The sequence below is a fragment of the Lolium perenne genome, chromosome 3, assembly GCF_019359855.2.
Source record: "Lolium perenne isolate Kyuss_39 chromosome 3, Kyuss_2.0, whole genome shotgun sequence".
Classification (NCBI taxonomy): domain Eukaryota; kingdom Viridiplantae; phylum Streptophyta; class Magnoliopsida; order Poales; family Poaceae; genus Lolium; species Lolium perenne.
The window spans coordinates 92,180,774-92,202,164 of record NC_067246.2 but is presented as its reverse complement, the minus strand read 5'-3'; positions in this window follow the sequence as shown (position 1 = coordinate 92,202,164).

Sequence of the window (21,391 nt, the reverse complement as noted above, 5' to 3'; positions counted from 1 at the left end):
ACAATGTCCATGTATAAGTCGGTTGGTGGGGGGTCTACCCGTCATTTTTTTTCGATCACCACCTCCCTAGCCCCGGAAACTAACCGAAAAAAATTCATTTCCCTCGCCTCTCTCCTCGAGACCACACCCACCGGAACTTCCCAAGTCCCTCTCTCTCCCACCTCCACGACCACCGCACCGGAACATCCCCGCCGAACTTCCCTGGCCTACCCGAGGCCTCGCGATCCTCGTCATCCGGCTGCCTGCCGGAGCCGCTTCATCGATGCCGTCATCAACCGGACCGGATCATCCCCGCCGAACCTCGAAACCATATGCTCATCTAGCAGTCTACCGCAGTCTCTTCAGCTGCGGTATCGCCCACCCCACCGAAGCCGCTTCGCCGGATCCATTGTCCACCGCATCGGATCTTGCTCACCGACACCGCTGTGCATGAACCGGATTTGCTTCACCGGCGCCGTGCATGATATAAACTCTTCCACTGTCGCTTTTCTATTGCTTGCCTGCAAGTTCTTGTTTAATCTTGGGGAACATGTTTGTGCTAACGACGCGCCGTTACGTTTTTGCAGATGAGATGAGTAACCATGAAGTGTAATGGCCGTCTCTCCAACCCCAAGTAGCACATGTAGCGTACTTCATCACCGGATCTATCAACCCTAGGAAGATCTGTTTTGACTCCCACAGAGTGCTTCTCCTAATGTAAGTCCCTTGTTTTAGCGCCATGTTCTGGGTTCAGATGCTTGTTTGTCTGAAGCTCTTTTAGTTCATTCCTAGATATGACCGTAACACCTTGCTATTTTTTAGTTCATTGCTAACTTTAAGCGATTGAACATTTTGGTTTGCATTCCCTGCTCTGTAGATGTAGCCATCATAACTTCTATCTTGCTCAGTCGTTGTTACAAAAATTATAGGCTGCTACTATTTAGTTCATGCTAATCTTGTTCTCCCTGAACATGTTGGTTTGCATTCCATGTACTACAGGTGATGCCATTGTTATTTCTATCTACTTCGTTGTAAGCTAACAAAGTAACTGTCACTATTAGTTCCTCGCATGCTATCGCTCTGCCATCTTGCAGTACAAATTTATTTGAACTCGTCACAGCAGCTACTTCCATCATAATTTTGTCTGCCATCTGATTCTTCAAAAGCTGCAATATTAACTTGTTTCTCTTAATTGGCATGGCGCTCACATATAGAATGGTGAACATATTGGTGTGCATTCCCTCTTCTACAAGTTCACAGGTGATCCCACTATATTCCGTTTCTGGTCCATCCTAAGTCGTAGCATTAACTATCCTATATGTGTTGCTCATTACAACTTTATATCCCGAAACAAATTGATTTGTTTCCCTTATCTACAAGTTTATGAGTGATGCCATTATAACTCCTATCTGTTTTATTCCTAGCTATTATAGTAACATCCTGCTATTATTTAGTTCATGGCCAATTTTAAGTAATTGCACATGTTGGTTCGCATTCCTGCTCTATAGCTTTTGGCATCGTAACTTCTATATTTGGTTTACATTCCCTGCTTCGTAGATCTAGCCATCATAACTTTATCTTGCTCGGCCAAGTTGTTACAAAAATTATGGCCTGCTACTATGTTGTTTGTGCCAATTTTTACTCCATGAACATGTTGGCTTGCATTCCCTGCACTACAGGTGATGCCATTGTTTTGTATCTAGTTCATTGTAAGCTAACAAAGTAAGGACTTAGTTTGGCATGCTATCACTCTGCTATCTAGCCTGTAGTACAAATAAACTTGTCATACTACTAGATAATAATTTTACGTGCCATCTTGTTCTTCAAAAGCTGCATTATTGACTTGTTTCTCTGACTTGGCATGACGCTCACATATGGAATACTGAACATATTGGTTTGCATTCCCTCTTATACAAGTTCACAGGTGATCCCACTATATTGTGTATCTGGTCCATCCTAAGCTCCAGCAGTAACTATCCTCTATGTGTTGCTCATTAAAAGTTTATATCCCGAAACATCCTGATTTGCATCGCCTTCACTATAAGTTCAGGAGTATTATTTAGTTCACGGCCAAAATGAAGTAATTGCACTTGGCACATGTTGGTTCACATTCCCTCCTCTTTAGCTTTTGCCATCGTAACTTCTATTTTTGGTTTACATTCCCTGCTCTGTAGATGTAGCCATCATAACTTCATCTTGCTCAGTCGTTGTTACAAAATTTATAGCCTTCTACTATGTTGTTCATGCCAATCTTGTACTCCCTGAACATGTTGGTTTGCATGGGACTCGACAGTCGTAAGTCTGCTGTTTCATTCTCTAACATGCTCTGTTATATTGGCTATTGGTATGCGGCATGCACTCTTTGTTTGCTTATTGTGCGCATTACAATGATCTTGTTATAACGACAAAATGATGAGTTCCAAATTCTTTGGCAAACAATATTGTAGTGTCTTTGCATTTCCATTGTTGCTGTCTTAACTTGTAATGTCTTTGTTTCAGATATAGGTGCTGCATGGACAACTTAAAAGATTGCCGGATCGCTTCATTGTATTGATAGGTTTAATTACCATTCAATTTCTCTGGGTTCTGTAATATTTTTTCAAAGCCTTGCAGCTGATGTAATATTTGGTTAGTTTTTATAGTTCTTTCACGCATTTTTTCTTTGGTGCTTGTGGTAAGTGAGGCTATCCGACAGATATCATGTGCTGCATAAATATTCTCAGTATCTAAATCACAAATTCCCATCACTTAAACGGCCCAATTAAGCGAAATCACATATGTGCCGGCCCGCAAAATCCTAAAGCGCCTATTATGCCGGCATATAAACACCAACTAAACGGGCTGGCCCACTTACTTATTGGGCCAGCCCACTTGCTTTAAGGTGGACCCCACCCACTACTGGGCCGGCCCAGTAACAGAAAAGTGGGCCCCACAATCTTATTGGGCCGGCCCGCTAACTCGTCGGGCCAGCCCACCTGATTTACCGTGGACCCCACATACTAATTGGGCCGGCCCACTAGCTTGTTGGGCCAGCCCAAAAGCTTTTGTGGTGGACCCCACACACTAAATAGGCCAGCCCTTTAACAGGATAGTGGGACCCACCTATGTTTTTGGCCCGGCCCACTATCTTGTTGGGCAACCCACTTGCTATATGGTGGACCCCACATACTAAATGGGCCGGCCCTTTAACAGGAAAGTGGGACCCACCTGTGTTTTTGGCCCGGCCCACTATCTTGTTGGGCCGGCCCACTTGCTATACGGTGGACCCCACATACTAAATGGGCCGGCCCTTTAACAGGAAAGTGGGACCCACCTATGTTTTTGGCCCGGCCCACTATCTTGTTGGGCCAACCCACTTGCTATATGGTGGACCCCACATACTAAATGGGCCGGGCCTTTAACAGGAAAGTGGGACCCACCTGTGTTTTTGGCCCCGCCCACTGGCTTGTTGGGCCAGCCCATTTGATCTATTGTGGACCCCACGTACTAAATGGGCCGGCCCGATAGCAGGAAAGTGGGACCCACATGCTAATTGGGCCGACCCAATAACTTCTTGGGCCGACCCACTTGCCTTGGGTCCCCGATGTCAGCCTCCCCGTACAAGAAACATGTGATATCTTGATTATTTTGCAGACAATAAACAGTGTATTGCGCTCTGAGCTATTTCAAACGGATAAATTAAATCTTTATTTTTACATAAACAAACTTATATGTTGATTCTCCTTGTTTTTTTGTTTTTGCGAAGCATAGGACTTTCCTGTTTTTTTAGAAAATTCCGAACTTTCCTGTTTTGGAGTGGGCTGAAATTGTACGAGTCAAAAGGCCCAGCAGGATAGTTCGAAGGCCCAGATGTCCAGATGCAGCCCAATTGAAATCTTTCTTTTCTTGGATTTTTTTCACCCCTTGATTTCTGGCTACTTCATTTTTCTTTTGGTCCTGTGCCGCCTTGGAAACGTTGAGACCGCTGCTGCAAAATGGGACCCACATGTCATCCTCTATGTATAATAAAATTTCTTTTCTTGGATTATTTTTGGCTCCTGATATTTGGTCACTTGCCTTTTTCTTTCGATCCCGTGCAGCCTCCCAAAAGGTGATACCGCTGCTGCTAAATGGGACCCGCATGTCATCCTCTATGTACAATCAAGTTTCTTTTCTTGAATTATTTTTGGCTCCTGATATTCGGTCACTTGCCTTTTTCTTTCGATCTCATGCCACGTTTGAAACGTTGAGGAACCTGCAGTATCATGGGACCCGCATGTCATCCTCTATGTACTACGGAGTATAAAACTTTCTTTTCTTGGATTTTTTTTGGCACCTCATATTTGGTCACTTGCATTTTTCTTTCGATCCCCTGCCGCCTCTCAAACGGTGATACCGCTGCTGCTAAATGGGACCTGCATGTCATCCTCTATATACAATCAAGTTTCTTTTCTCGAATTATTTTTGGAGCCTGATATTTGGTCACTTGCCTTTTTCTTTCGATCTCACGCCACGATTGAAACGTTGAGGAACCTGCTGGCTCATGGGACCTGCATGGAATCCTCTATGTACTATAAAAGTTCATTTTCTTGGTTTTTTTCACCCTCTGATTTTTGGCTATTTCCTTTTTCTTTTGATCCCCTGCCGCCTTTGAACCGTTGAGGACTCTGCTGGCTCATAGGTCCCACATGTCAGCCTGTATGAACGATAAAACTTTCCTTTCTTGGAGTTTTTTTACCCCCTAATTTCTGGCTACTTTCTTTTTTCTTTTGATCTCAAGCCGCATTTGAAACGTTGGGACCGCTGCTGCAAAATGGGACCCGCATGTCATTCTCTATGTACAATAAAGTTTCTTTTCTTGGATTATCTTTGTCTCCTGATATTTTGTCACTTGCCTTTTTCTTTCGATCTCATGCTGGCTTTTAAACGTTGAGTAAGCTGCTGGCTCATGGGCCCCGCATGTCATCCTCTACGAACAATAAAAGTTTCCTTTCTTGGAGTTATTTTTCACCCCTAATTTCTGGCTATTTTTCTTTTTTCTTTTGATCTCCTGCCCCCTTTGAAACGATGAGGACGCTGTTGGCAGGTCGGTCCCACATGTCATCCTCTATGAACAATAAAAGTTTCCTTTGATGGATTTATTTTGAACCCCTAATTAATTTCTGGATATTTCCTTTTTTTTCTTTTGATCCCCTGCCACCTTGAAATCGTTGAGGATGCTGCTGCCTCATGGGTCCCGCATGTCATCCTCTCAGAACGGTAAATGTTTCTTTTCTTGGATTTTGTTTACCAAATGATTTTTGGCTTATTTTTTCTTTCGATCTCCCGCCGCCTTTAAAACGTTGAGGACGCTGCTGGCTCACAGGTCCCACATGTCAACCTCTATGAACAATAAACGCTGAGGATGCTTCTACCTCATGGGTCCCGCATGTCATCCTCTCAGAACGATAAATGTTTATTTTCTTGGATTTTTGACCAACTGATTTTTGGTTTATTTTTTCTTTCCATCCCCTGCCGCCTTTAAAACGTTGACGACACTGCTGGCTCATGGGTCCCCGATGTCAGCCTCCCCGTACAAGAAACATGTGATATCTTGATTATTTTGCAGACAATAAACAGTGTATTTCGCTCTGAGCTTTGCAAATGGATAAATTAAATCTTTATTTTTACATAAACAAATTTATATGTTGAATCTCCTTGTTTTTTGTTTTTGCGAAACATAGGACTTTCATGTTTTGGAGTGGGCTGATATTGCACGAGTCAAAAGGCGTCCAACACGATAGTTCGAAGGCCCAGATGGCAAGATGCAGCCCAATTGAAATATATCTTTTCTTGGATTTTTTTGACCCCCTGATTTCTGGCTACTTCATTTTTCTTTTGATCCCATGCCGCCTTGGAAACGTTGAGACCGCTGCTGCTAAATGGGTCCCGCATGTCATCCTCTATGAACAATAAAATTTTCCTTTCTTGGAGTTATTTTTTACCCCGAATTTCTGGCTACTTCCTTTTTCTTTTGATCCCCTGCCGCCTTTGAAACGTTGAAGACTTTGCTGGCTCATGGGTCCCACATGTCAACCTCTATGAACAATAAACATTTCCTTTCTTGGAGTTATTTTGTACCTCTAATTTCTGGTTATTCGCCTTTTTCTTTCGATCCCCAGTCGCCTTCGACACGTAGAGGACGCTGCTGGCTCGTGGGTCCCAGATGTCAGCCTCCATGAACAATAAACCTTTCCTTTGTTGGATTTATTTTTCACCCTCTGATTTTGGCTATTTCCTTTTTCTTTTGATCCACTGCCGCCTTGGAAACGTTGAGTAAGTTGCTGACACATGGGGCCCGCATATCATCCTCTATGTACAATCAACTTGCAAGATCTTGGAGCGAAAGAGCTTGTATTAGTGGGACCCATATGTCAACCTCTATGTACAATAAAACTTTCCTTTCTTCGATTATTTTTAGCTCCTGATATTTGGTCACTTTCCTTTTTTGTTTCGATCTCAAGCCGCCTCTGAAACGTTGAGTAAGGTGCTGGCTCATGGGACCCGCATGTCATCCTCTATGTACAATAAAGTTTCTTTTCTTGGATTTTTTTACCCCTGATTTTTGGTCACTTGCCATGACGCTGCTGGCTCATGGGTCCCACATGTCAGCATCTATAAACAATAAACCTTTCCTTTGTTGGATTTATTTTTTACCCCTAATTTCTCGGCTATTTGCCTTTTTCTTTTGATCCCCAAATCTTTGAAAACGTTGAGGAACCTGCTGGCTCATGGGACCCGCATGTCATCCTCTATGTACTATAAAAATTCTTTTCTTGGATTTTTTTTCACCCTCTGATTTTTGGCTATTTCCTTTTTCTTTTGATCCCCTGCCGCCTTGGAAACGTTGAGTAAGCTGCTGACTCATGGGACCCGCATGTCATCCTCTATGTACAATCAACTTTCTTTTTTGGAGTTTTTTTTACCCCCTAATTTCTGGCTACTTTCTTTTTCTTTTGATCTCAAACCACATTTGAAACGTTGAAACCGCTGCTGCAAAATGGGACCCGCATGTCATCCTCTATGTACAATAAGTTTCATCTTGGATTATTTTTGGCTCCTAATATTTGGTCACTTGCCTTTTTCTTTCGATCTCATGCCGCCTTTGAAACGTTGAGTAAGCTGCTGGCTCATGGGTCCTGCATGTCATTCTCTACGAACAATAAAAGTTTTCTTTCTTGGAGTTATTTTTGACCCCTAATTTCTGGCTATTTCCTTTTTCTTTTGATCCACTGCCGCCTTTGAAACGTTGAGGATTCTGCTGACTAATACAAGCTCTTTCTCTCCAAGATCTTGCAAGTTGATTGATTAAATCATGGAATTATTAGGATATGTTTTAAATTTCAAATCCACTTTATGAATTATTAAAAATACCGTTATCCATGTGGGTATGGAGCGATCAAGGAATTTCATATTGGGCATGAGCAGTTTCAAAAATTGGAACCCAATAATTCAAAGTAAATAAAAACAACTTTTATGTAGAATCTCCGCGTTTTTTTGCCATTCATAGGATCTGTGTTTCATTAGAAAAGGGCCGAAATTGCATGAGCAGAAATGCCCATTTGTAGTTATTGGGCTTCGATAGCCGGAGCAAGTAGGCCGATAGCAATTACCATGTAGATGGCCATTGGCAACCCAAAGTGAAATATTGGGCCCAACAGGGGAAGGCTGAACAGTACTATTTTCTAATTGGAAGGTGGTACATGGTGTAATCCTGCCAAAAAAAAGATGGACACGGGTTGCTGAAATTTGCCCATCTGCGCCTAATATCGCCGCCGCGGCTCCGCTTCCGCCGCCGCCGCCATGCCTCGTCTCGCGTCGAGCTCGCGGTACAGCCGCGTCTCGGGCACGAGGTACCGCGGTGTCCGTGCGCGCCCCAAAGATACGTATTACGCGGAGATACGTGACGGCAGCGAGCGCATCGGCCTCGGCACCTACGAGACCGTGCACAAGGCCGCGCGCGCGTACGACGCCGTGGCGTGGCGGCTCGGGCGCCCGCGATCGTCGATGAATTGACGTGTGGACGCGCCAGCAGGCCGAGGATCTCACGCCGCCGCCGTACATCGTTAGACAGGAGGAACAGCGCCGCCGCCGCGAGACGGAGCGCCGTTTGCGCATCGCCGAGCGGGACGAGCGTGCGACACGCGAGTGGGCGGCCCACTTCCCCGAGGATGTTGCCGCCGAGAACGAGCACTTCCGCAGACGGAGGGTGATACGTCTCAAACGTATCTATAATTTCTTATGTTCCATGCTACTTTATTGATGATACCTACATGTTTTATACATACATTATGTCATATTTATGCATTTTCAGGCACTAACCTATTAACGAGGAGCCGAAGAGCCAGTTGCTGTTTTCTGCTTTTTTTGGTTTCAGAAATCCTAGTAAGGAAATATTCTCGAAATTGGACGAAATCAACGCCCAGGATCTTATTTTTCCACGAAGCTTCCAGAAGTCCGAAAGGGAAACGAAGTGGGGCGACGAGGCGCCCACACAACAGGGCGGCGCGGCCAGGGCTTGGGCCGCGCGGCCCTGGCGTGTGGGGCCCTCGTGGCGCCCCCTGACCTACCCTTCCGCCTACATAAGCCTTCATCGAGAATAACTCCAGTACCGAGAGCCACGATACAGAAAAACTTCCAGAGACGCCACCGCCGCCAATCCCATCTCGGGGGATTCAGGAGATCTCCTCCGGCACCCTGCCGGAGAGGGGAATCATCTCCCGGAGGACTCTTCACCGCCATGGTCGCCTCCGGAGTGATGTGTGAGTAGTTCACCCCTGGACTATGGGTCCATAGCAGTAGCTAGATGGTCGTCTTCTCCCAAATGTGCTATCATTGTTCGATCTTGTGAGCTGCATAACATGATCAAGATCATCTATTTGTAATGCTACATGTTGCGTTTGTTGGGATCCGATGAATATTGAATGCTATGTTATGTTGATTATCAATCTATCATCTATGTGTTGTTTATGATCTTGCATGCTCTCCGTTATTAGTAGAGGCTCTGGCCAAGTCGTTACTTGTAACTCCAAGAGGGGGTATTTATGCTCGATAGTGGGTTCATGTCTCCATTAAATCTGGGACAGTGACAGAAAGTTCTAAGGTTGTGGATGTGCTGTTTCCACTAGGGATAAAACATCAATGCTATGTCTAAGGATGTATTTGTTGATTACATTACGCACCATACTTAATGCATTTGTCTGTTGTTTGCAACTTAATACTGGCGGGGGTTCGGATGATAACCTGAAGGTGGACTTTTTAGGCATAGATGCATGCTGGATAGCGGTCTATGTACTTTGTCATAATGCCCAATTGAATTTCACACTACTCATCATAACATCTATGTGCATTGCCATGCCATCTTTTTTTGTCAATTGCCCAACTGTAATTTGTTCACCCAACATGCTATTTCTTATGGGAGAGACACCACTAGTGAACTGTGGACCCCGGTCCATTCTTTATATCGAATACAATCTACTGCAATACTCATTCTACTGTTCTCTACAAACATTATCATCCACACTATACATCTAATCCTTTGTTACAGCAAGCCGGTGAGATTGACAACCTCACTGTTAAGTTGGGGCAAAGTATCTTGGCTGTGTTGTGTAGGTTCCACGTTGGCGCCGGAATCCCTGGTGTTGCGCCGCACTACACTCGGCCGCCATCAACCTTCAACGTGCTTCTTGACTCCTACTGGTTCGATAACCTTGGTTTCTTACTGAGGGAAAAACTTGCCGCTGTACGCATCATACCTTCCTCTTGGGGTTCCCAACGGACGTGTGCTTTACCGTCACAAGCAGCAAAGCTTTTTCTGGCGCCGTTGCCGGGGAGATCAAGACACACTGCAAGGGGAGTCTCCACTTCCAATCTCTTTACTTTGTTTTTGTCTTGCTTTATTTTATTTACTACTTTGTTTGCTGCGTTATATCAAAATACAAAAAAATTAGTTGCTATCTTTACTTTATTTACTATCTTGTTTGCGTTCTCCATATTAAAAACACAAAAAAATTAGTTACTTGCATTTACTTTATCTAGTTTGCTTTATTTACTATTGCTAAAATGGGTACTCCTGAAAATACTAAGTTGTGTGAATTCACAAACACAAATAATAATGATTTCTTATGCACACCTATTGCTCCACCTGCTACTACAGCGGAATTCTTTGAAATTAAACCTGCTTTACTAAATCTTGTTATGAGAGAGCAATTTTCTGGTGTTAGTTCTGATGATGCTGCTGCCCATCTTAATAATTTTGTTGAACTATGTGAAATGAAACAGTATAAGGATGTAGATGGTGACATTATAAAATTAAAATTGTTTCCTTTATCATTAAGAGGAAGAGCTAAAGATTGGTTGCTATCTTTGCCGAAGAATAGTATTGATTCATGGACTAAATGTAAGGATGCTTTCATTGGTAGATATTATCCTCCTGCTAAAATTATATCTTTGAGAAGTAGCATAATGAATTTTAAACAATTGGATAATGAGCATGTTGCCCAAGCATGGGAAAGAATGAAATCTTTGGTTAAAAATTGCCCAACCCATGGACTGACTACTTGGATGATCATCCAAACCTTTTATGCAGGACTGAATTTTTCTTCGCGGAACCTATTGGATTCAGCTGCTGGAGGTACTTTTATGTCCATCACTCTAGGCGCCGCAACAAATCTTCTTGATAATATGATGATTAATTACTCAATGGCACACGGAAAGAGCTCCACAAGGTAAGAAGGTAAATTCTATCGAAGAAACCTCCTCCTTGAGTGATAAGATTGATGCTATTATGTCTATGCTTGTGAATGGTAGGACACATGTTGATCCTAATAATGTTCCGTTAGCTTCATTGGTTTCCCAAGAAGAACATGTTGATGTGAACTACATTAAAAATAATAATTTCAACAACAATGCTTATCGGAACAGTTCTAGTAACAACTATAGGCCATATCCTTATAATAATGGTAACGTTTATGGTAATTCTTATGGGAATTCTTACAACAATAATAGGAATTCACCCCCTGGACTTGAAGCCATGCTTAAAGAATTTATTAGTACACAAATCGCTTTTAACAAATCTGTTGAAGAAAAGCTTGGGAAAATTGATAGACTTGCTTCTAAAGTTGATAGTCTTGCTGCTGATGTTGATCTTTTGAAATCGAAAGTTATGCCTAATGAAAATAAAGACATTAAGTCATTTGCTACAGCAAACACCATCCAAGTTAGAATTAATGAGAATATAAGATTGATGGCCGAATTGCGTGCTAGGTGGGAAAAAGAAGAAAATGCTAAAGAGGATAATATAGCTAAAGTTTGGACTATTACCACCACTAGTAATGATAATGCTTCACATGTTCCTACACCTCCTAATATCAATGGTAAAATAATTGGTGTTAGCAATGTTTCTACTTCTAATGCAAAGCGTGAAAAACTGCCTGAAACTGCTAAAACTGCTGAAACTGCCTGTGATAAAACTGCTGAATTTTTTTCCAATATTGGGGACAATGATCCCATTGCTTTAGATCATAATGGTTTAGATTTTGATGATTGCCATATCTCTGAAGTTATAAAGTTCTTACAAAAACTTGCTAAAAGTCCTAATGCTAGTGCTATAAATTTGGCCTTTACGAAACATATTGCAAATGCTCTCATAAAAGCTAGAGAAGAGAAACTAAATCGTGAAACTTCTATTCCTAGGAAGTTAGAGGATGGTTGGGAGCCCATCATTAAGATGAAGGTCAATGATTTTGATTGTAATGCCTTATGTGATCTTGGTGCAAGTATTTCCGTTATGCCTAGGAAAATCTATAATATGCTTGACTTGCCACCATTGAAAAGTTGTTATTTGGATGTTAATCTTGCTGATAATTCTACAAAGAAACCTTTTGGGAGGGTTGATAATGTTCGCATTACGATTAACAATAACCTTGTCCCCGTTGATTTTGTTTTCTTGGATATCGAATGCAATGCATCTTGTCCCATTATATTGGGAAGACCTTTTCTTCGAACTGTTGGTGCTATTATTGATATGAAGGAAGGTAATATTAAATATCAATTTCCTCTCAAGAAAGGTATGGAACACTTCCCTAGAAAGAGAATGAAGTTACCTTTTGATACTATCATTAGAACAAATTATGATGTTGATGCTTCGTCTCTTGATGTTTGATACGCGTACAGCACGCGTCCGTTAGGAACCCCAAGAGGAAGGTGTGATGTGTACAGCGGCAAGTTTTCCCTCAGTAAGAAACCAAGGTTTATCGAACCAGTAGGAGCCAAGAAGCACGTTGAAGGTTGATGGCGGCGAGATGTAGTGCGGCGCAACACCAGGGATTCCGGCGCCAATGTGGAACCTGCACAACACAACCAAAGTACTTTGCCCCAACGAAACAATGAGGTTGTCAATCTCACCGGCTTGCTGTAACAAAGGATTAGATGTATAGTGTGGATGATGATTGTTTGCAGAAAACAGTAGAACAAGTATTGCAGTAGATTGTATTCGATTAAAAGAATGGACCGGGGTCCACAGTTCACTAGAGGTGTCTCTCCCATAAGATAAATAGTATGTTGGGTGAACAAATTACAGTTGGGAAATTGACAAATAGAGAGGGCATGACAATGCACATACATGATATGATGAGTATTGTGAGATTTAATTGGGCATTACGACAAAGTACATAGACCGCTATCCAGCATGCATCTATGCCTAAAAAGTCCACCTTCAGGTTATCATCTGAACCCCTTCCAGTATTAAGTTGAAAACAATAGACAATTGCATTAAGTATGGTGCGTAATGTAATCAATAACTACATCCTCGGACATAGCATCAATGTTTTATCCCTAGTGGCAATAGCACATCCACAACCTTAGAACTTTCACATCCTTGTCCCAGATTTAATGGAGGCATGAACCCACTATCGAGCATAAATACTCCCTCTTGGAGTTAAGAGTAAAAACTTGGCCGAGCCTCTACTAATAACGGAGAGCATGCAAGATCATAAACAACACATAGGTAATAGATTGATAATCAACATAACATAGTATTCTCTATCCATCGGATCCCAACAAACAAAACATATAGCATTACAGATAGATGATCTTGATCATGTTAGGCAGCTCACAAGACCCGACAGTGAAGCATAATTAGGAGAAGACGACCATCTAGCTACTGCTATGGACCCATAGTCCAGGGGTGAACTACTCACTCATCACTCCGGAGGCGACCATGGCGGTGAAGAGTCCTCCGGGAGATGATTCCCCTCTCGGCAGGGTGCCGGAGGCGATCTCCTGAATCCCCCGAGATGGGATTGGCGGCGGCGGCGTCTCTGGAAGGTTTTCCGTATCGTGGCTCTCGGTCTTCTGGAAGCTTCGTGTGAAAATAGGCCCCTGGGCGTTGACTTCGTCCAATTCCGAGAATATTTCCTTACTAGGATTTCTGAAACCAAAAACAGCAGAAAACAAAGAACCGCTCTTCGGCATCTCGTTAATAGGTTAGTGCCGGAAAATGCATAAATATGACATAAAGTATGCATAAAACATGTAGATATCATCAATAATGTGGCATGGAACATAAGAAATTTTCGATACGTCGGAGACGTATCAGCATCCCCAAGCTTAGTTTCTGCTCGTCCCGAGCAGGTAAACGATAACAAAGATAATTTCTGGAGTGACATGCCATCATAACCTTGATCATACTATTGTAAGCATATGTAATGAATGCAGTGATCAAAACAATGGTAAATGACATGAGTAAACAACTGAATCATAAAGCAAAGACTTTTCATGAATAGTACTTTCAAGACAAGCATCAATAAGTCTTGCATAAGAGTTAACTCATAAAGCAATAATTCAAAGTAAAGGTATTGAAGCAACACAAAGGAAGATTAAGTTTCAGCGGTTGCTTTCAACTTGTAACATGTATATCTCATGGATAGATGTCAATGTAAAGTAATATAACAAGTGCAATATGCAAGTATGTAGGAATCAATGCACAGTTCACACAAGTGTTTGTTTCTTGAGATGGGAGAGAAATAGGTGAACTGACTCAACATAAAAGTAAAAGAAGGGCCCTTCGCAGAGGGAAGCATTGATTGCTATATTTGTGCTAGAGCTTTGGTTTTGAAAACAAGAAACAATTTTGTCAACGGTAGTAATAAAGCATATGTGTTATGTAAATTATATCCTACAAGTTGCAAGCCTCATGCATAGTATACTAATAGTGCCCGCACCTTGTCATAATTAGCTCGGATTACCTGGATTATCATCGCAATACATATGTTTTAACCAAGTGTCACAAAGGGGTACCTCCATGCCGCATGTACAAAGGTCTAAGGAGAAAGCTCGCATTGGATTTCTCACTATTGATTATTCTCAACTTAGACATCCATACCGGGACAACATAGACAACAGATAATGGACTCCTCTTTTATGCATAAGCATTCAACAATTATTAATTTTCTCATATGAGATTGAGGATATTTGTCCAAAACTGAAACTTCCACCATGGATCATGGCTTTAGTTAGCGGCCCAATGTTCTTCTCTAACATTATGCATGCTCTAACCATTCTAGCGGTAAATCTCCCTTACTTCAGACAAGACGGACATGCATAGCAACTCACATGATATTCAACAAAGAGTAGTTGATGGCGTCCCCAGGAACATGGTTATCGCACAACAAGCAACTTAATAAGAGATAAAGTGCATAAGTACATATTCAATACCACAATAGTTTTTTAGGATATTTGTCCCATGAGCTATATATTGCAAAGGTAGAGGATAGAAATTTAAAGGTAGCACTCAAGCAATTTACTTTGGAATGGCGGAGAAATACCATGTAGTAGTTAGGTATGGTGGACACAAATGGCATAGTGGTTGGCTCAAGGATTTTGGATGCATGAGAAGTATTCCCTCTCGATACAAGGCTTATGCTAGCAAGGTTATTTGAAACAAACACAAGGATGAACCGGTGCAGCAAAACTCACATAAAAGACATAACCTTAGAGAGACCAATTATGCAAACCAAATTTTAGCAAGCTCTATGTATTTCTTCATTAATAGGTGCAAAGTATATGATGCAAGAGCTTAAACATGAGCACAACAATTGCCAAGTATCACATTATCCAAGACATTTTACCAATTACTACATGTATCATTTTCCGTTTCCAACCATATAACAATTTAACGAAGAAGATTCAACCTTCGCCATGAATACTATGAGTAAAGCCTAAGGACATACTTGTCCATATGCAACAGCGGAGCGTGTCTCTCTCCCACACAATGAATGCTAGGATCCATTTTATTCAAACAAAACAAAAATAAAAACAAACCGACGCTCCAAGCAAAGTACATAAGATGTGATGGAATAAAAATATAGTTTCACTAGAGGAACACGATAATGTTGTCGATGAAGAAGGGGATGCCTTGGGCATCCCCAAGCTTAGACGCTTGAGTCTTCTTGAAATATGCAGGGGTGAACCACCGGGGCATCCCCAAGCTTAGAGCTTTCACTCTCCTTGATCATATTGTATCATCTCCCTCTCTTGATCCTTGAAAACTTCCTCCACACCAAACTCAAAACAACTCATTAGAGGGATAGTGCACAATCAAAATTTACATGTTCAGAGGTGACATAATCATTCTTAACACTTCTGGACATTGCACAAAGCTACTGAAAGTTAATGGAATAGAAAAATCCATCAAGCATAGCAAAACAGGCAATGCAAAATAAATGGAAGAATCTGTCAAAACAGAACAGTTCGTAAAGACAAATTTCTAAGAGGCACCAGACTTGCTCAAGTGAAAATTCTCAAATTGAATGAAAGTTGCGTACATATCTGTGGATCACTCACGTAAATTTTCATAATTTTCTGAGTTACCTACAGATAATTAGGACCAGATTCGTGACAGCAAAGAAATCTGTTTCTGCGTAGTAATCCAAATCTAGTATGAACCTTACTATCAACGACTTTACTTGGCACAACAATGCACAAAACTAAGATAAGGAGAGGTTGCTACAGTAGTAACAACTTCCAATACTCAAATATAAAATAAAGGTACAGAAGTAAAAACATGGGTTGTCTCCCATAAGCGCTTTTCTTTAACGCCTTTCAGCTAGGCGCAGAAAAGTGTATATCAAGTATTATCAAGAGATGATTCATCTACAACGGGGTTTGGAGTTTTCTCAACCATGCATTATATTTTGGATACATAAGTTTCAGAGGCTCCCTTTTCATTAGTCTTGGGCTTGCTACTCTCATCAAACAAATTTTCAGGAACAAGCCAAGCATAATTATCATCTAGAGCTTCATGCATTGCTAGGAGCTTACAAGGTATTGGTGCTTTAATCTCCCCACCATCATTAACATTATTAGTGTACTTAATTCTATCCATATCCATCTTTTCAAATGTTCTTTTAAAATCGGTGATCGTACCAAGCCTATCATGCTTACTAAAAACTTTTCTAGCTTCTTTGGCTATATCCTCAAATTCTCGCACTAGGACTTTTAGAACAAAATCTCTCTTTTCTCCCCTCTCCATATCAGAAAGTGTAAGAAACATGTGTTGTATCATGGGGTTGAGACTAATAAATCTAGCTTCCATCATGCGTACCAGACAAACAGAGGCATCTTCATAAGTAGGGACAGCTTTTGCAAGGGGTATATCTTTAAGATCTTCATGCATACTAACATGGGTGAAAAATTCTTCTATATTATCTCTTCCAATTATAGACCCTTGTCCCACCGGTATATCTTTTACAGTAAAATTAAAAGGAAACATGATGAAATAAGTAAATGCAAGTAACTAATTTTTTTGTGTTTTTGATATAGCAATCAAGATAGCAAATAAAGTAAAACTAGCAACTAATTTTTTTTGTGTTTTGATTTAGTGCAGCAAACAAAGTAGTAAATAAAATAAAGCAAGACAAAAACAAAGTAAAGAGATTGGAATGTGGAGACTCCCCTTGCAGCGTGTCTTGATCTCCCCGGCAACGGCGCCAGAAAAAGAGCTTGATACGCGTACGATGCAGCGTCCGTTGGGAACCCCAAGAGGAAGGTGTGATGCGTACAGCGGCAAGTTTTCCTCGATAAGAAACCAAGGTTTATCGAACCAGTAGGAGCCAAGAAGCACGTTGAAGGTTGATGGCGGCGAGATGTAGTGCGAGCGCAACACCAGGGATTCCTGGCGCCTACGTGGAACCTGCACAACACTACCAAAGTACTTTGCCCCAACGAAACAGTGAGGTTTTCAATCTCACCGGCTTGCTGTAACAAAGGATTAGATGTATAGTGTGGATGATGATTGTTTGCAGAAAACAGTAGAACAAGTATTACAGTAGATTGTATTCGATTAAAAGAATGGACCGGGGTCCACAGTTCACTAGTGGTGTCTCTCCCATAAGATAAATAGTATGTTGGGTGAACAAATTATAGTTGGGCAATTGACAAATAGAGAGGGCATGACAATGCACATACATGATATGATGAGTATTGTGAGATTTAATTGGGCATTACGACAAAGTACATAGACCGCTATCCGAAGATGCATCTATTCCTAAAAAGTCCACCTTCGGGTTATCATCCGAACCCCTTCCGGTATTAAGTTGAAAACAACGAGACAATTGCATTAAGTATGGTGCGTAATGTAATCAATAACTACATCCTCGGACATAGCATCAATGTTTTATCCCTAGTGGCAACAAGACATCCACAACCTTAGAACTTTGTCCTTTGTCCCGATTTAATGGAGGCATGAACCCACTATCGAGCATAAATACTCCCTCTTGGAGTTAAGAGTAAAAAACTTGGCCAGAGCCTCTACTAATAACGGAGAGCATGCAAGATCATAAACAACACATAGGTAATAGATTGATAATCAACATAACATAGTATTCTCTATCCATCGGATCCCAACAAACACAACATATAGCATTACAGATAGATGATCTTGATCATGTTAGGCAGCTCACAAGACCCGACAATGAAGCATAATTAGGAGAAGACGACCATCTAGCTACTGCTATGGACCCATAGTCCAGGGGTGAACTACTCACTCATCACTCCGGAGGCGACCATGGCGGTGAAGAGTCCTCCGGAGATGATTCCCCTCTCCGGCAGGGTGCCGGAGGCGATCTCCTGAATCCCCCGAGATGGGATTGGCGGCGGCGGCGTCTGGAAGGTTTTCCGTATCGTGGCTCTCGGTCTTCCGAAGCTTCGTGTGAAAATAGGCCCCTGGGCGTTGATTTCGTCAATTCCGAGAATATTTCCTTACTAGGATTTCTGAAACCAAAAACAGCAGAAAACAAGAACGGCTCTTCGGCATCTCGTTAATAGGTTAGTGCCGGAAAATGCATAAATATGACATAAAGTATGCATAAAACATGTAGATATCATCAATAATGTGGCATGGAACATAAGAAATTATCGATACGTCGGAGACGTATCAATGTTACTTGATACACACTTTCTACGCCTAGCTGAAAGGCGTTAAAGAAAAGCGCTTATGGGAGACAACCCATGATATTACTTCTGCACTTTTGTTTTATATTTGAGTCTTTGAAGTTGTTACTACTGTATCAACCTCTCCTTATCTTAATTTTGTTGCATTTTTGTGCCAAGTAAAGTCATTGATAGTAAGGTTCATACTAGATTTGGATTACTGCGCAGAAACAGATTTCTTGCTGTCACGAATTTGAGCAGTAGTCTCTATAGGTAACTTAGAAAAATCTGCCAATTTACGTGAGTAATCCTCAGATATGTACGCAACTTTCATTCAATTTGAGAATTTTCATTTGAGCAAGTCTGGTGCACCTAAAAAATTCGTCTTTACGGACTGTTCTGTTTTGACAGATTCTGCCTTTTATTTCGCATTGCCTGTTTTGCTATGCTTGACGGATTTCTTTATTCCATTAACTTTCAGTAGCTTTGTGCAATGTCCAGAAGTGTTAAGAATGATTATGTCACCTCTGAACATGTGAATTTTGATTATGCACTAACCCTCTAATGAGTTGTTTTGAGTTTGGTGTGGAGGAAGTTTTCAAGGATCAAGAGAGGAGGATGATACAATATGATCAAGGAGAGTGAAAGCTCTAAGATTGGGGATGCCCCGGTGGTTCATCCCTGCATATTTCAAGAAGACTCAAGCACCTAATCTCGGGGATGCCCAAGGCATCCCCTTCTTCATCGACAACATTATCAGGTTCCTCTAGTGAAACTATATTTTTATTCCGTCACATCTTATGTGCTTTACTTGGAGCGTCTATTTGCTTTTTTTTTGTTTTGTTTAAATAAAGTTGGATCCTAGCATTCATTGTGTGGGAGAGAGACATGCTCCGCTGTTGCATATGGACAAATATGTCCTTAGCTTTACTCATAATGTTCACGGCGAAGGTTGAAACTGCTTCGTTAATTGTTATATGGTTGGAAACGGGAAATGCTACATGTAGTAATTGGTATAATGTCTTGAATAATTTGATACTTGGCAATTTTTGTGCTCATAAGGATCATGTTTAAGCTCTTGCATCATATACTTTGCACCTATTAGTGAAGAAATACATAGAGCTTGCTAAAATTTGGTTTGCATGATTGGTCTCTCTAAGGTCTAGATATTTTCTAGTAAGGGTTTGAACAACAAGGAAGACAGTGTAGAGTCTTATAATACTTGCAATATGTTTTTATGTGAGTTTTGCTGTACCGGTTCATACTTGTGTTTGCTTCAAATAACCTTGCTAGCCTAAGCCTTGTATTGAGAGGGAATACTTCTCGTGCATCCAAATCCTTGAGCCAAAAACTATGCCACTTGTGTCCACCATACCTACCTACTACATGGTATTTCTCTGCCATTCCAAAGTAAATTGCTTGAGTGCTACCTTTAAATTCCTATCCTTTTTCTTTGCAATATATAGCTCATGGGACAAATAGCCTAAAAACTATTGTGGTATTGAATATGTACTTATGTATCTTATTTCTTATTAAGTTGCTTGTTGTGCGATAACCATGTTCCTGGGGATGCCATCAACTATCCTTTGTTGAATATCATGTGAGTTGCTATGCATGTTCGTCTTGTCTGAAGTAAGGGTGATTTATCATGAGTTGAATGGTTTGAGTATGCATATTGTTAGAGAAGAACATTGGGCCGCTAACTAAAGCCATGATCCATGGTGGAAGTTTCGATTTTGCACAACAATCCTCAAATCTCTTATGAGAATATTATTTGTTGTTGAATGCTTATGCATTAAAGAGGAGTCCATTATCTATTGTCTATGTTGTCCCGGTATGGATGTCTAAGTTGAGAATAATCAAAAGCAAGAAATCCAATGCGAGCTTTCTCCTTAGACCTTTGTACAGGCGGCATAGAGGTACCCCTTTGTGATACTTGGTTAAAACATATGTATTGCGATGATAATCCATGTAAATCCAAGCTAATTAGGACAAGGTGCGGGCACTATTGGTAATCTATGCATGAGGCTTGCAACTTGTAGGATATAATTTACATAATTCATATGCTTTATTACTACCGTTGACAAAATTGTCTCTATGTTTTCAAAATAAAAGCTCTAGCACAAATATAGCAATCCATGCTTCCCTCGTCGAAGGGTCTTTCTTCTACTTTTATGTTGAGTCAGTTTACCTACTTCTTTCTGTCTTAGAAGAAAACACTTGTATTAAGCGTGCATTGATTCTTACATACTTTCTTATTGCACTTATTATATTACTTTATGTTGACAATATCCATGAGATATACATGTTGAAGTTGAAAGCAACCGCTGAAACTTAATCTTCCTTTGTGTTGCTTCAATGCCTTTACTTTGAATTTATTGCTTCATGAGTTAACTCTTATGCAAGACTTATTGATGCTTGTCTTGAAAGTACTATTCATGAAAAGTATTTGCTATATGATTCAGTTGTTTACTCATTGTCTTTACCATTGCTTCAGATCGCTGCGTTCATTACATGTGCTTACAATAGTATTGATCAAGATTATGATAGCATGTCACTTCAGAAATTATCTTTGTTATCGTTTACCTACTCGGGACGAGTAGGAACTAAGCTTGGGGATGCTTGATACGTCTCAAATGTATCTATAATTTCTTATGTTCCATGCTACTTTATTGATGATACCTACATGTTTTATACATACTTTATGTCATATTTATGCATTTTCCGGCACTAACCTATTAACGAGATGCCGAAGAGCCAGTTACTGTTTTCTGCTGTTTTTGGTTTAAGAAATCCTAGTAAGGAAATATTCTCGGAATTGGACGAAATCAACGCCCAGGATCTTATTTTTCCACGAAGCTTCCAGAAGTCCGAAAGGGAAACGAAGTGGGGCGACGAGGTGCCCACACAACAGGGCGGCGCGGCCAGGGCTTGGGCCGCGCGGCCCTAGCGTGTGGGGCCCTCG